The sequence below is a fragment of the Bombina bombina genome, chromosome 5 (genome assembly GCF_027579735.1).
Source record: "Bombina bombina isolate aBomBom1 chromosome 5, aBomBom1.pri, whole genome shotgun sequence".
Lineage (NCBI taxonomy): Eukaryota > Metazoa > Chordata > Amphibia > Anura > Bombinatoridae > Bombina > Bombina bombina.
In genome coordinates this window covers 19748079-19761777 of record NC_069503.1, presented here as the reverse complement: position 1 = coordinate 19761777, position 13699 = coordinate 19748079, and positions in this window count along the sequence as shown.

Genomic DNA, 13699 nt, shown 5'->3' with positions numbered 1-13699 from the left:
CATAGCCTTATGCTTAACCCAGGCATTAATTAGTATGTAGGATAGCCTTATGCTTATCCCAAGAATTAATTAGTACGTAGAATAGCCTTATTCTTATTCCAGGTATTAATTAGTATGTAGGATAGCCTTCTGCTTAACCCAAGCATTAATTAGTATGTAGGATAGCCAAATGCTTATCCCAAGCATTAATCAGTATGTAGGATAGCCTTATGCTTATCCCAAGCATTAATTAGTACGTAGGATAGCCTAATGCTTATCCCAAGCATTAATTAATATGTAGGATAGCCTTATGCTTATCCCAGGAATTAATTATTAAGTAGGATAACCTTATGCTTAACCCAGGCATTAATTAGTATGTGGATAGCCTTATGCTTATCCCAAGAAATAAGTGGTACGTAGGCTAGCCTTTTGCTTATCCAAGGCATTCATTAGTATGTAGGATAGCCTTATGCTTAACCCAGGCATTAATTAGTACGTAGGATAGCCTTATGCTTAACCTAGGCATTAATTAGAATGTAGGATAGCCTTATGATTATCCCAGGCATTAATTAGTACATAGGATAGCCTTATGCGTATCCCAGGCATTAATTAGTATGTAGGATAGCCTTATGCTTAACCCAGGCATTAATTTGTATGTGGATAGCCTTATGCTTATCCCAAGCATGCATTAGTATGTAGGATAGCCTTTTGCTTATCCCAGGCATTAATTAGTATGTAGGATAGCCTTCTGCTTAACCCAGACATTAATTACTACATAGGATAGCCTTATGCTTAACCTAGGCACTAATTAGTAGATGGATAGCCTTATGCTTATCCCAGGCATTAATTAGTACGTAGGATAGCCTTATGCTTAACCCAGGTATTAATTAGTAAGTGGATTTCCTTATGCTTAACCCAGACATAAATATGTACGTGGATTTCCTTATTCTTAATCCAGGCATTCATTAGTAGGTAGGGTAGCCTTATGCTTATCTCAGGTATTAATTAGTATGTAGGACATACTTTGCTTATCCCAGGCATTAATTAGTATGTAGTATAGGCTTATGCTCATCCCAAACATTAATTAGTATGTAGCATAGCCGTATGCTTATCCCAGGCAATTATTAGTATGTATGATAGCCTTATGCTTATCCCAGGCATTAATCAGTATGTAAGATAGTCTTATGCTTATCCCAGACATTAATTAGTACATAGGATATCCTTATGATTATCCCAGGCATTAATTAGTACATAGGACAGCCTTATGTTGATCCCAGGCATTAATTAGTATGTAGGATAGCCTTATACTTATCCCAAGCATTAATTAGTACATAGGATAACCTTATGCATATCCCAGGCATAAATTAGTATGTAGGATAGCCTTATGCTTAACCCAGGCAATTATTAGTACATAGGATAGCCTTATGCTTATCCAAGGCATTGATCAGTATGTATGAAAGCCTTATGCTTATCCCAAGCATTAATCAGTATGTAGGATAGTCTTATGCTTATCCCAAGCATTAATTAGTAGATAGGATAGCCTTATGCTTACACCAGGCATTAATTAGTATGCAGGATAGCCTTATGCTTAACCCAGGCATTAATTAGTACGTAGGATAGCCTTATGTGTATCCAGGCATTAATTAGTACGTAGGATAGCCTTATGCTTAACCTAGGCATTATTTAGTATGTGGATAGCCTTATGCTTATCCCAGGCATTAATTAGTACATAGGATAGCCTTATGCGTATCCCAGGCATTAATAAGTATGTAGGATAGCGTTATGCTTAACCCAGGCATTAATTTGTATGTGGATAGCTTTATGCTTATCCCAAGCATGAATTAGTATGTAGGATAACCTTTTGCTTATCCCAGGCATTAATAAGTATGTAGGATAGGCCGTATGCTTATCCCAGGCATTAATTAGTATGTAGGATAGCCTTATGCTTAACCTAGGCATTAATTAGTACGTAGGATAGCCTTATGCTTATCCCAAGCATTAATTAGTACGTAGACTAGCCTTATGCTTATCCCAGGGATAAATTAGTATGTAGCATAGCCTTATGCTTAACCCAGGCATTAATTAGTATGTAGGATAGCCTTATGCTTATCCCAAGAATTAATTAGTACGTAGAATAACCTTATGCTTATTCCAGGTATTAATTAGTATGTAGGATAGCCTTCTGCTTAACCCAGGCATTAATTAGTATGTAGGATAGCCAAATGCTTATCCCAAGCATTAATCAGTATGTAGGATAGCCTTATACTTATCCCAAGCATTAATTAGTACGTAGGATAGCCTAATGCTTATCCCAAGCATTAATTAATATGTAGGATAGCCTTATGCTTATCCCAGGAATTAATTATTAAGTAGGATAGCCTTATGCTTAACCCAGGCATTAATTAGTATGTAGGATAGCCTTATGCTTAACCCAGGCATTAATTAGTATGTGGATAGCCTTATGCTTATCCCAAGACATAAGTGGTACGTAGGCTAGCCTTTTGCTTATCCAAGGCATTCATTAGTATGTAGGATAGCCTTATGCTTAACCCAGGCATTAATTAGTACGTAGGATAGCCTTATGCTTAACCTAGGCATTAATTAGAATGTAGGATAGCCTTATGATTATCCCAGGCATTAATTAGTACATAGGATAGCCTTATGCGTATCCCAGGCATTAATTAGTATGTAGGATAGCCTTATGCTTAACCCAGGCATTAATTTGTATGTGGATAGCCTTATGCCTATCCCAAGCATGCATTAGTATGTAGGATAGCCTTTTGCTTATCCCAGGCATTAATTAGTATGTAGGATAGCCTTCTGCTTAACCCAGACATTAATTACTACATAGGATAGCCTTATGCGTATCCCAGGCATTAATAAGTATGTAGGATAGCGTTATGCTTAACCCAGGCATTAATTTGTATGTGGATAGCTTTATGCTTATCCCAAGCATGAATTAGTATGTAGGATAACCTTTTGCTTATCCCAGGCATTAATAAGTATGTAGGATAGGCCGTATGCTTATCCCAGGCATTAATTAGTATGTAGGATAGCTGTATGCTTAACCTAGGCATTAATTAGTACGTAGGATAGCCTTATGCTTATCCCAAGCATTAATTAGTACGTAGACTAGCCTTATGCTTATCCCAGGGATTAATTAGTATGTAGCATAGCCTTATGCTTAACCCAGGCATTAATTAGTATGTAGGATAGCCTTATGCTTATCCCAAGAATTAATTAGTACGTAGAATAGCCTTATTCTTATTCCAGGTATTAATTAGTATGTAGGATAGCCTTCTGCTTAACCCAAGCATTAATTAGTATGTAGGATAGCCAAATGCTTATCCCAAGCATTAATCAGTATGTAGGATAGCCTTATGCTTATCCCAAGCATTAATTAGTACGTAGGATAGCCTAATGCTTATCCCAAGCATTAATTAATATGTAGGATAGCCTTATGCTTATCCCAGGAATTAATTATTAAGTAGGATAACCTTATGCTTAACCCAGGCATTAATTAGTATGTGGATAGCCTTATGCTTATCCCAAGAAATAAGTGGTACGTAGGCTAGCCTTTTGCTTATCCAAGGCATTCATTAGTATGTAGGATAGCCTTATGCTTAACCCAGGCATTAATTAGTACGTAGGATAGCCTTATGCTTAACCTAGGCATTAATTAGAATGTAGGATAGCCTTATGATTATCCCAGGCATTAATTAGTACATAGGATAGCCTTATGCGTATCCCAGGCATTAATTAGTATGTAGGATAGCCTTATGCTTAACCCAGGCATTAATTTGTATGTGGATAGCCTTATGCTTATCCCAAGCATGCATTAGTATGTAGGATAGCCTTTTGCTTATCCCAGGCATTAATTAGTATGTAGGATAGCCTTCTGCTTAACCCAGACATTAATTACTACATAGGATAGCCTTATGCTTAACCTAGGCACTAATTAGTAGATGGATAGCCTTATGCTTATCCCAGGCATTAATTAGTACGTAGGATAGCCTTATGCTTAACCCAGGTATTAATTAGTAAGTGGATTTCCTTATGCTTAACCCAGACATAAATATGTACGTGGATTTCCTTATTCTTAATCCAGGCATTCATTAGTAGGTAGGGTAGCCTTATGCTTATCTCAGGTATTAATTAGTATGTAGGACATACTTTGCTTATCCCAGGCATTAATTAGTATGTAGTATAGGCTTATGCTCATCCCAAACATTAATTAGTATGTAGCATAGCCGTATGCTTATCCCAGGCAATTATTAGTATGTATGATAGCCTTATGCTTATCCCAGGCATTAATCAGTATGTAAGATAGTCTTATGCTTATCCCAGACATTAATTAGTACATAGGATATCCTTATGATTATCCCAGGCATTAATTAGTACATAGGACAGCCTTATGTTGATCCCAGGCATTAATTAGTATGTAGGATAGCCTTATACTTATCCCAAGCATTAATTAGTACATAGGATAACCTTATGCATATCCCAGGCATAAATTAGTATGTAGGATAGCCTTATGCTTAACCCAGGCAATTATTAGTACATAGGATAGCCTTATGCTTATCCAAGGCATTGATCAGTATGTATGAAAGCCTTATGCTTATCCCAAGCATTAATCAGTATGTAGGATAGTCTTATGCTTATCCCAAGCATTAATTAGTAGATAGGATAGCCTTATGCTTACACCAGGCATTAATTAGTATGCAGGATAGCCTTATGCTTAACCCAGGCATTAATTAGTACGTAGGATAGCCTTATGTGTATCCAGGCATTAATTAGTACGTAGGATAGCCTTATCCTTAACCCAGGTATTAATTAGTACGTGGCTTTCCTTATGCTTAACCCAGACATTAATAATTACGTGGATTTCCTTATGCTTAACCCAGGCATTCATTAGTAGGTAGGGTAGCCTTATTCTTAACCTAGGCACTAATTAGTAGATGGATAGCTTTATGGTTATCCCAGGCATTAATAACTTCGTAGGATAGCCTTATGTGTTTCCAGGCATTAATTAGTATGTAGTGATGTCCCGAACTGTTCGCCCGCAAACGGTTCACAGCGAACATAGGTTGTTCGCCTTTGCGTTTGTGGGCGAACACATGGCGATGTTTATGTGTCATCATTGTGGAAACTTTGACCCTTTATGTCACAGCCGCCTGACACATTAGAGCCAATCAACATCAGACACTCCCTCACAGACACTCCCAGCTACTCGGAATCCGCCATTTTAGACTCATAACGACCTTGCTTTTTTAATGAGAGGACGTGTTGTGTTTTTGCTCCTGACATTAAGAGGAAAAACATAGCTAGGCTAGTGTATTTACAGTCCAGAAGGACTCCACTCATCTCTGCTGCAAGCACAGCACCCCAAAAAGCCCTTTTTAGGGCTATATTTCGTGCCGTTTTTTTTTTTTTTTTTTTTTTTTTTATTAGCATTTGCCTGGCTTTCAGCTGTGTGTTTAAGGCTCACAGCATATGCTGTGACTACTGCCACCACTGATATCTCCCTAACAACATTAGTTTAAATTTAACTAACCCAAAAATATAATTATTTTTCTAGTGTAATTTTTTTTCATTTTCTATCAGGCCAGTGTCACACAGCATATACTCTGGTTCATTGCTCTGTGCCAGCCAGCAGCCAGCAGTGTTAATATCCGTTTATAACATTATTTTTAATTTAAAAAAAAAACACAAAAAAATATTTTTCTAGTGTAATCTAATTACATTTACTATCATGCCTGTGTCTGTCAGGCTCACTCAGCATTAATATACCTCTTTTTTTTTTTTCAGTCTTTTGGTTAATTGGTCTGTGCCAGGCAGCCACCCAGCACTCATATCTATTTTTCTTTCACCTTAATTGTAATATAAAAAAAAAAAAGTTTAAATTTGTTTGCTAGTGTAATCTAATATAATTTTCTATCCGGCCTGTGTGTTTTGCTGACATAGAGAGCCTACTGTGTTTACTTGCTGCCCTCCCTAGTCTATGAGCCACGACTCATATGTGTTTAACCTTTTTTTAATCATCATTATGCTAGTGTAATCTAATTGTATTTTCTATCAGGCCTGTGTCTAACTGTCTATCTGACTTACACAGCATACTGTTGTTATAATTGCTGCCCTACGTAGCAGCCAGCCAGTGCGACCACTCATAGAGTCATATGTGCATTGCACTTCTTAACATAATTTTAATATTAAAATCTAAAATTTTAAAATATTTTGCTAGTGTAATGTAACTTAATTTTCTATCAGTCCTGTGTTTTTGTCACTTACACAGCATACTGTGTTAAATTGCTGCCCTACCTACCATCCACGACTCATATCTGCCAGCCTGTCTGCAAGGCCCAAGTAGCCAATTAGTGGCACCAATCACAATTCTTGTAACAGTAATAATAAAAAAAAAACCCATAATTTTTTGGACTGCAAATATTCAGTCTCCTAGGGCCATTGAATTTCATTTACCTCCTGCCTGCCACTGCCAGCCTTTTGTGCCAGGCCGTCTAGCCAACTATTTACACCAATCATAATTGTTGTCACAGTCAGACAGTATAGTTATTAATTTAAATAAAAAAAATTTTTAGTGTTGATCTTAATCCTCAGTTTGCTCGTGCCTTTGAATTGCACTTTTCTACAGCCTTCCAAGCCTGTGTGCCAGGCCTACTTAAAAAATATTTACACCAATCATATTTGTTGTGACAGTATTCTAATAATTAAAAATTAAAATTTTTGGTAATAGTTGCTGTGATTTGAATCCTCAGTTTGCTGGTGCCATTGAATAGCACTTTCCTCCTGCCTTGCAGCCTGCTGTGAGCCAGGCCCACCTAGCCAATTGTTGTCAGCAATCATATTTCTGTTAACAGTATTGCAAAAATTGTCAATCATCACTGTTTAGACTGTCAGTAATCAGTCTCCTAGTGTCCTTGAATTGCATCTCCCTCCTGCCTGCCATCCTTTTGTGCCAGGCCGTCTTGCCAACTATTTACACCAATCCTAATTTTTTGTCACAGTATAGTTACTAATTAAAATTAAAAAAATCTTTATTGTTGATGATCTTAACCCTCAGTTTGCTCGTGCCTTTGAATTGCACTTTTCTACAGCCTTCCAAGCCTGTGTGCCAGGCCTACTTAAAAAATATTTACACCAATCATATTTGTTGTGACAGTATTCTAATAATTAAAAATTAAAATTTTTGGTAATAGTTGCTGTGATTTGAATCGTCAGTTTGCTGGTGCCATTGAATAGCACTTTCCTCCTGCCTTGCAGCCTGCTGTGAGCCAGGCCCACCTAGCCAATTGTTGTCAGCAATCATATTTCTGTTAACAGTATTGCAAAAATTGTCAATCATCACTGTTTAGACTGTCAGTAATCAGTCTCCTAGTTTCCTTGAATTGCATCTCCCTCCTGCCTGCCATCCTTTTGTGCCAGGACGTCTTGCCAACTATTTACACCAATCCTAATTTTTTGTCACAGTATAGTTACTAATTAAAATTAAAAAAATCTTTATTGTTGATGATCTTAACCCTCAGTTTGCTCGTGTCTTTGAATTGCACTTTTCTACAGCCTTCCAAGCCTGTGTGCCAGGCCTACTTAAAAAATATTTACACCAATCATATTTGTTGTGACAGTATTCTAATAATTAAAAATTAAAATTTTTGGTAATAGTTGCTGTGATTTGAATCGTCAGTTTGCTGGTGCCATTGAATAGCACTTTCCTCCTGCCTTGCAGCCTGCTGTGAGCCAGGCCCACCTAGCCAATTGTTGTCAGCAATCATATTTCTGTTAACAGTATTGCAAAAATTGTCAATCATCACTGTTTAGACTGTCAGTAATCAGTCTCCTAGTTTCCTTGAATTGCATCTCCCTCCTGCCTGCCATCCTTTTGTGCCAGGCCATCTTGCCAACTATTTACACCAATCCAAATTTTTTGTCACAGTATAGTTACTTATTAAAATTAAAAAAATCTTTATTGTTGATGATCTTAATCCTCAGTTTGCTCGTGCTTTTGAATTTCACTTTTCTACAGCCTTCCAAGCCTGTGTGCCAGGCCTACTTAAAAATATTTACACCAATCATATTTGTTGTGACAGTATTCTAATAATTAAAAATTAAAATTTTTGGTAATAGTTGCTGTGATTTGAATCGTCAGTTTGCTGGTGCCATTGAATAGCACTTTCCTCCTGCTGTGAGCCAGGCCCACCTAGCCAATTGTTGTCAGCAATCATATTTCTGTTAACAGTATTGCAAAAATTGTCAATCATCACTGTTTAGACTGTCAGTAATCAGTCTCCTAGTGTCCTTGAATTGCATCTCCCTCCTGCCTGCCATCCTTTTGTGCCAGGCCGTCTTGCCAACTATTTACACCAATCCTAATTTTTTGTCACAGTATAGTTACTAATTACAATTAAAAAAATCTTTATTGTTGATGATCTTAATCCTCAGTTTGCTTGTGCCCTAGAATAGCACTTTTCTACAGCCTTCCAAGCCTGTGTGCCAGGCCTACTTAAAAAATATTTACACCAATCATATTTGTTGTGACAGTATTCTAATAATTAAAAATTAAAATTTTTGGTAATAGTTGCTGTGATTTGAAACCTCAGTTTGCTGGTGCCATTGAATAGCACTTTCCTCCTGCCTTGCAGCCTGCTGTGAGCCAGGCCCACCTAGCCAATTGTTGTCAGCAATCATATTTCTTTTAACAGTATTGCAAAAATTGTCAATCATCACTGTTTTGACTGTCATTAATCAGTCTCCTAGTGTCCTTGAATTGCATCTCCCTCCTGCCTGCCATCCTTTTGTGCCAGGCCGTCTTGCCAACTATTTACACCAATCCTAATTGTTGTCACAGTATAGTTACTAATTAAAATAAAAAAAATCTTGATTGTTGATCTTAATCCTCATTTTGCTTGTGCCATTGAATTGCACTTTTCTACTGCCTGCCAGCCTGTGTGCCAGGCCCAACTATCCAATTAGTGCTAGCAATCATATTTCTTTTAACAGTATTGCAAAATTTGTCAATCAACACTGTTTTGACTGTCAATCTGCAGTCTACTAGTGCCCTTGAATTGCATTTTCCTCCTGCCTGCCTGCCTGTGTGCCAGTCCCAACTAGCCAATTAGTGCCACCACTCATATTTATTGTAACAGGATTGGAATTTTTGTTAATCATAACTGTTTTGACTGTGATTCTTCAGTCTCCTAGTGCCATTGAATTGCAGTTTCCTTTCTCCCAGCGTGTGTGCCAGACAGGCTCATTTGCCAAATAGTGCCAAACAATCATATTTGTTGCCACAGTACTAGTAATATTTCAAAAAACTAACAATTTGTGATTTTTAAAACATCTGTCTTTTTTGATGTTGTCAGTCTCACAGCGTATACTGTGCCCACTTTCACAGTGCCACCACTGAATTGGTGTAATAGTATTGTTAGTGTCCATTTAAAAAAAAATGACAGGCAGAGGCAGGCCACCCCGCAGGTTCCGTGGTCGTGGTCGTGGTGCTGTGATTCCTTTAGACCCTACAAATATGCACATTGTTCAGACGCCGGGTGCCAGGGGGGATGCAAAAACTTCTGAGGAGGACCTAGTTGAATGGCTAACACAGGAAACCCAATCTTCTTCAGCTTCCGCTGCTAGTCCTCCTAACCTTGACGCACCATCTAAGTCCAGCTGTGCTTTGGGCAGGTCTCAAGTGACCAGTGCCACTCTGCCGCCTGTCGCCACCACCAACACTAGCACCACAGCCGCTTCACTTAATCTGTCACAGGAGTTATTGACACATCATTTTGAAGAAATGAGTGATGCGCAACCATCATTGACAGAGGATGTAGATAATAGTGATCAGTCTCAGTCAGGCAGCATTACCGACATGGAGGTACGGTGTGATGATGATGATGATGTTGTACCCGCTGCTGCTTCCTTTCTTGATGTTTCAGATACAAGTGAAGCGGTTGATGATGATGTGTCGATGGATGTCACGTGGGTGCCTGCTAGAAGAGAAGAAGAAGAGGGGGAAAGTTCAGATGGGGAGACAGAGAGGAGGAGGAGACGATTTGGAAGCACGGGGAGGTCGTCTCAAGAAGCTAGTGGCACAGTCAGACAGCATGCATCGTCACCAGGGGTCAGCCAGACAGCCCGCCGACCCCCATCAACGCATGCTGTTGCCACCACCAGAATGCCATCATCGCAGAGCTCAGCAGTGTGGCATTATTTTTGTGTGTCTGCCTCTGACAACAGCGATGCCATTTGCAACCTGTGCCAAAAGAAACTGAGTCGTGGGAAGTCCAACAGCCACCTAGGTACAACTGCTTTGTGAAGGTACATGGTCTTCCATCACAAAGGCCGATGGGAAGAACACATGAGTAGAAGCAGCACACAAAGTGAAAGCCGCCCTCCTCCTCCTGCTCCAGCATCTTCAGCCACGTCAACCAGTGTTGTCCTCCTTGCCCCCTCTCAACCATCCTCCACTCAGTCTCTCTTACGTAGCAGTTCCTGGTCATCTGCCCACAGTCAGGTGTCTGTCAAGGACATGTTTGAGCGTAAGAAGCCAATTTCTCAAAGTCACCCCCTTGCCCGGCGTCTGACAGCTGGCTTGTCTGAACTCTTAGCCCGCCAGCTTTTACCATACAAGCTGGTGGAGTCTGATGCTTTCAAAAAATTTGAATCTATTGGGACACCGCAGTGGAAGGTACCTGGCAGAAAATTATTTTCACAAAAGGCAATCCCAAACCTGTACTCTGTTGTGAGAAAGGAAGTTATGGCATGTCTGGCACACAGCGTTGGGGCAAGGGTCCATATGACCACAGATAGCTGGTCTGCAAAGCATGGTCAGGGCAGGTATATCACCTACACTGCGCATTGGGTAAACCTGCTGACTTCTGACAAGCATGGAATGCGTGGCTCTGCAGAAGAGTTGGTGACACCGCCACGACTTGCAGGCAGGCCTGCTGCTACCTCCTCTACTCCATCCTCTTCCATAACCTCTTCCTCGGCTGAGTCCTCTTCAACTTCTGTGTCTTGCTCCACATCTATGGCACCCCCCAGCTCCCCAGGTACTATGCTACATCCCGGGTACGGCAGTGTCACGCCGTCTTGGGGTTGACTTGCCTGAAAGCGGAGAGTCACACCGCACCAGCACTCCTGACCGCCCTGAACGCACAGGTGGATCAGTGGCTGACTCCGCACCAACTGGAGATTGGCAAGGTTGTTTCTGACAATGGAAGTAATTTGGTGGCGGCATTGAAATTGGGAAAGTTGACACATGTGCCGTGCATGGCACATGTGTGTAATCTGATTGTACAACGATTTGTCCATAAGTACCCAGGCTTACAGGACATCCTGAAGCAGGCCAGGAAGGTGTGTGGCCATTTCAGGCGTTCCCACACGGCCATGGCGCACTTGTCTGATACCCAGCGTCGAAACAACCTGCCAGTGAGGCGCTTGATTTGCGACAGCCCGACACGGTGGAATTCAACACTCCTAATGTTTGACCGCCTGCTCCAACAAGAAAAAGCTGTTAATGAGTATTTGTATGACCGGGGTGCTAGGCCAGCCTCTGGGGAGCTGGGGATATTTTTGCCAAATTACTGGACGCTCTTGCGCAATGCCTGTAGGCTCATGCGTCCTTTTTTTTTTTTTTTTTTTTTTTTTTATTGAGGTTTTAAGAAAAAAAATAATACAAGCAAGTGATTACACAAAACACTCCGCAAACAGAAAGTTGACAGTTAGATAGACATCATATAACATCATCCATTAACACATATTGCTTGAAGATGTAAATACAAATTGAGCATTGAACCTCAGTTTTCTGATAGTTAAATTATTTCCCCCAAGGAAAAACTAACAAGGCCTCTCTTGGACCTCCTGGACTACATTATAGACGTGATGGGGGACTTTAAGGAGGAAAGAAAATAATAAATAGGCCACTCTTGGACCTACATGAATATGAACAATATATAAAGATCAACTATGCAAAGAGAACATTTTGTATAAAGGGAAATATTAAATATCATAAGACACCCTATTCAGCAAACAAGACCACAAAGGGGCACGGTTAAGTGAGTTTACCTCAGTAATCTATAGCGACAAATAGGCCATAGCAATTAATATTGCTAATCCTGACATAGAGCTACGTTTCTAGTGTAATCATAAAGGTAGGTAATTGGGTATGTGATATAGTACAACTATTTTACTGACGGGAAGGGCTGGTGTTATAAGGCTGCTCATCCTAACAAGTAATACTCTCCCCTGTGCCACACACAAGAATAAAATTAAAACTCTCTACAACTATAGATGAATAAGTTTAATGCACCACATCATCTCGGCCGCTGACGATGCAGTAACAGTGAGGGTTTTAGCACAGCTGGTTAGCATAGAGGGGCGAATCTATTTAATGGAGGACTAAGCATGGTTCTATGAAAACATATTAGACAGAGTGGCCCAGAACATGTGTACTATATGAATGATATACAAACAAACATATACAGTAATCAATATACATATCTTCAACTTATTTATCGCTAACAACAGTGGACACTGAAATGAATTCCTGTGGAGGTAGCATGTCTGGAAAGCAACAATAAAGGTTATATTCACTCTTTTAATGTGCATGTTGTCATGACCTATTGTACCGGTGGCTCACCGGGTATACAAGCAAGGCTAAAGTACCAAGGGTAGGGTCTCAAGTATATCAACCATACAGCACTGGGAAGCAAAAGCTATATCATAAACAGTATCTAATATCATGAGGGTACATTGAACAGTTATCTTGTGTCTGGATAGAGTATAGTCAATTTCATAACGACCTCATTTCACAGAACCTATACTTAAGAGAACACAAAAAAAAACAGACTGCAAGCATAAAAAGTTCAGATTAAGGTGTCACCCTACTCCCATCTGGCTGATCATAGGTATATGCAACAAAACGTCATTAGGATTCTAGTATGCCTGAGTTATACCGGAATAGAGACCTTAATTATAAAGAAAAAACAAACAAAGCAAAAAAAAAAAAAAAAAAAAAAAAAAAAAACAGTCCCATTGTTCATCTGGACATGGCTTACATGGTATTAAAGTGTCTCTGTACAGTCTCTCACTTCTTTGCTGCCCATGTGGGCTCTTTGTCTTTTAACCCACACCGGGCCTCTGGAAACCAAACAGTTCCACATGGTTATGTCCATTTTAACCTATTCCGGTTCTTGAGGTTATTATTGAGATTAAGTCCCTGTAAGAAATAAATTGCTTTACCTCTGTTGCCGGATTCAGCCCAATGCCAGTGGCACTACTTTTACCAGGAATGGCTGCAGTCGAGTAGGGTATCCTCTGCAATCCTTGCCTGCAAACCCCAAGGAGCACCCGGGTTAATGAAGTGCCGGTATTAGACTGAAAATTCTGTACATTGGTGTTTGTGGCTTCTATTGGTTCACCGTCGCTCAGGGCCTCCGTGCTGATTCCAAATTCTGGCGGCTGATTAATGACCGCATACCAGGGGTCCTCTCTGCAATCCGAAATACCCTCCTCATGGCTCCAGCATGACAGATCCCCATATTGCGGACCAAAGGCTAGGGTTGGTTTTCTCTGGATGACACAGGCATCCTCCGGGGGAAGGGTCTCCTCCTGATCATCCGCTCTCTTAGCGACCTGCATAGACCGGGTAGTCCCAGCAAGTCCAGTCACGAGGTAGCCGTGGCTTGCTAAGGTATTAGGTGGGCCTGTG